Raw genomic sequence first — 3,977 nt, 5'->3', positions numbered from 1 at the left:
AAAGGAGGCACTTGCATACAAGCACAGTATTGAATGAGGGTAAATTCCCACTTCAGTAAAGTTTGAAGTATGAAATAAGGGAGCTAGAGACCACATTTTCCTCCCTTCCTATTCCTGGACTAACTGTCCTGAGATAGTAAATTACATATATATCTTAGAAGATGGCCCCTTGAGACCAAGCATTCAATTGCACTTAATATCAAGCAGTGGCCAGCTCAGTAACACACCCTATACTTGTCCTCCTTCCTTGCTTCATTTCCTTTTCCCCCTAATGTTACCAAGAGTGTGAAGCAACTGAAACTTTTTTCTTCTTACCACTCAGACCACGTTCTCTCCTTCTTACTCTCCCAAAGGAAGAGAAGAATGACCATTAAGTGGCCATTGGCAGTTGCAGAAGCAGAACCAAGTGCCGGTTTCACTCTCAGGAGAAAGCGTTGCATTTCCTCCTTGTGGTTTTGGGTGCTCTACATGTTCAGAGAACCTTCTCTAGTAACAAACTATAGAAATGATCCCTGAAAGTATAGTCTTGAAGCAACTGAAATTTTATCCACTCTGGTCAGGATGCAAAATTACAAAACCTCTCTGATTGCCTGAACATTTCCCCTCCTGTTTGCCTACCTTGTGAAAGCCTTATGTGAGCATACCCGATGGCATCTTATGGGTCTTTTCAAATATGCTGTGCAGTGGATACAGTGGTAGAACCAGAATTTGAATGCAGATAATATAAATCCAGTGTGTGTGCTTTTAACTCTACACTCTGCTATGTGGTGTAACCCAGAGAGAAAATGAAACAGAAAAGATGGGGGATGGAATGACAATGTTTTCAGGAAAAAAAGAATAAAGACAATGAGAAGGAGATAATAATAAAAGAAATTAAAAAAAAATAAGAGTTTTCCAGAATTGAAAATGTTTTCACACTTCAAAAGTACACTAAGTCCTGATTAAAAATAAAAAATGAGGGGTGTATCATTGGCCAATTTATTTCCTCTCAGCTCCAAATTCACTTTTTAATATATGCACACAATAATGGATGAAATTCCTTTAAACATTTTTTTACAGTGCACACATGTTAAGTGAAGGATATTGGAATGACATTGCAGGAGTACATGTTGCACCTTCAGTCAATACTATCGGTGTAAAAATATACCAGTGGTGGCTGACCACATCACCAGAGCTACTATTTGATGTTTTTCCCTCTTTGAATGCTCTCTATCAGTCCTAGGATGCCCAAGGACTTTTCTGAGATCTTACGGTTGCTCTTATTGTGGTTTAGTAGTTCTTTATACTAAACTTTCCCTGTTTAATTCAGTGGTTGGCTCTATGACCTGATTGGAATAGGAGTACAGGAGGTGAGATAGTGAATGTATAGAGGATAGTGTTTGAAAGGAGCCTTGCTATTAGAGAAGAGAATAAATGGAACAGTGGTAATGAGGATATTTGAGGTCAAGAGAGAAATTTTTAACGGTAGATGCAAGAGCAAGTTTACAAATGCATGGAAATATTTAGCAGGATAAGAGAAACTTACAATGAAGGAATGAGGAAGATAATGCAGGAGAGAAGTCCATAAGAAGGCAAAGGGAGATGAGATCCAAAGTAGGAATGGGAGGACAGTTTGTGAAAGAATGAGGGACAGTTGTTTCCATTTTCTTTCATTTTTAAAAAATCTTATTTATTTATTTTAATTGGGGGCTAACTACTGAAAGGTTGTTGTTGAATCACACGAATACACCGGGATTCTTGGCCCCCGGAGGAGAAGAATTCAATCCGGGGCCAGAGACGAGGCTTGATCGCTCGGAGCTTTTGTGTAATAAAGTTTTATTAAAGTATAAAGGAGATAGAGAAAGCTTCTGACATAGGCATCAGAAGGGGGTAGAAAGAGTACCCGCTTGCTAGTGTTAACAATGAAGTTATATACTCTCCAGTGAATCCAAAGAATGTCTGGAGGTTGTAAAGACCTCCTCCGACCTACTCCCATAATTTACATTTTAAGATAACACTGTCCTCAGGCAAGATACATCCTTGTAAAGACCAGGTCTACTCCCATAATTAACATTTTAAGATAACAGAAGGTTGAATCCAAAGACTGTCCTTAGGCAGGATACATTATTGGTATATAATCCTAAGGAATGTGGAGAAAGAAAAGAAGTTTGTCCTTTCTTCCTCCTTGAGAATTCCAGACCCCTCTCTCCTTGGGGACCCCTAGATTTCCTATCAACCTGCCTAGGAACTGACTCTCTCACTACTTTATAATATTGTGGTGGTTTTTGCCATACTTGACATGAATCAGCCCATGGGTGTACATGTGTCCCTCCATCCCAAAACCCCTCCCACCTCTCTCCCCATCCCATCCCTCTGGGTTGTCCCAGTGCACTGGCTTTGAGTGCTCTGTTTCGTACATTGAACTTGGATTGGTCATCTATTTCACATATGATAATATACATATTTCAATGCTATTCTCTCAAATCATCCCACCCTCACCTTCTCCCAGAGTCCAAAAGTCTGCTCTTTATATCTGTGTCTCTTTTGCTGTCTCGCATATAGGGTTGTCATTATCTTCTTTCTAAATTCCATATATATGCGTTAGTATACTGTATTGGTGTTTTTCTTTCTGACTTACTTCACTCTGTATAATAGGTTCCAGTTTCATCCACCTTATTAGAACTGACTCAGATGTGTTCTTTTTAATAGCTCAGTAATATTCCATTGTGTATATATACCATGACCTTCTTATCCATTTTTCTGATGATGGACATCTGGATTGCTTCCATGTCCTAGCTATTGTAAACAGTGCTGCAATGAACATTGGGGTACATGTGTCTCTTTCAATTCTGGTTTCCTCTGTGTGTATGCCTAGCAATGGGATCGCTGGGTCATATGGCAATTCTATTTCCAGTTTTTTTAAGGAGTCTCCACACTGTTCTCCATAGCGGCTGTACTAGTTTGCATTCCCACCAACAGTGTAAGAGGGTTCCCTTTTCTCAACAGTCTCTCCAGCATTTATTGCTTGTAGACTTGATGGCAGCCATTCTAACCAGCATGAGATGGTATCTCATCGTGGTTTTGCTTTGCATTTCTCTGATAATGAGTGATGTTGAGCAAATTTTCATCTGTTTGTTAGCCATCTGAGTGTCTTCTTTGGATAAATGTCTATTTAGTTCTTTGGCCTTTTTTTTTTTTTTTTTGATTGGGTCCTTTATTTTTCTTGTATTGAGCTGCAAACGCTGCTTGTATATTTTTGAGATTAATTCTTTGTCAGTAGTTTCATTTGCTATTATTTTCTCCCATTCTGAAGGCTATCTTTTCACCTTGCTTATAGTTTCCTTCATAGTGCAAAAACTTTTAAGTTTAATTAGGCCCCGTTTGTTTATTTTTGCTTTTATTTCCATTTATCTGGGAGGTGGGTCATAGAGGATCTTGCTGTGATTTATGTCAGAGTTTTCTGCCTTGTTTTCCTCTAGGAGTTTTATAGTTCTGGACTTACATTTAGATCTTTAATCCATTTTGAGTTTACTTTTGTGTATGGTGTTAGAAAGTGTTCTAGTTTCATCATTTTACAGGTGGTTGACCAGTTTTCCCAGAACCACTTGTTAAAGGGATTGTCTTTTCTCCATTGTAAATGTTTGCCTCCTTTGTCAAAGATCAGGTGTCCATAGGTGTGTGGATTTATCTCCGGGTTTTCTATTTTGGCCCATTGATCTATATCTCTGTCTTTGTGCCAGTACCATACTGTCTTGATGACTGTAGGATTATAGTGTAGTCTGAAGTCAGGCAGGTTGATTCCTCTAGTTCCATTTTCTTTCTCAAGATTGCTTTGGGTGTTTGAGGTTTTCTATAATTCCATACAAATTGTGAAATTATTTGTTCTAGTTCTGTGAAAAATACTGTTTGTAGCTTGATAGGGATTGCATTGAATCTATAGATTGCTTTAGGTAGTATACTCATTTTCACTATATTGATTCTTCCGATCCGTGAATACA

At 38.5% G+C, this 3,977-nt stretch overlaps 1 non-coding gene across 1 annotated transcript; it reads right to left on the bottom strand.

The window, feature by feature from the left end:
• Positions 1-313: 313 nt before the first annotated feature.
• LOC113894834 lies at positions 314-528 on the bottom strand. The gene has a single exon (XR_003511674.1). It is a non-coding gene; the product is annotated as a small nucleolar RNA U3 (small nucleolar RNA).
• Between the last annotated feature and the right edge of the window lie 3,449 nt (positions 529-3,977).

The sequence above is a fragment of the Bos indicus x Bos taurus genome, chromosome 6 (genome assembly GCF_003369695.1).
Source record: "Bos indicus x Bos taurus breed Angus x Brahman F1 hybrid chromosome 6, Bos_hybrid_MaternalHap_v2.0, whole genome shotgun sequence".
Taxonomy (NCBI): domain Eukaryota; kingdom Metazoa; phylum Chordata; class Mammalia; order Artiodactyla; family Bovidae; genus Bos; species Bos indicus x Bos taurus.
This window is presented reverse-complemented; position numbering and strand designations above follow the sequence as displayed.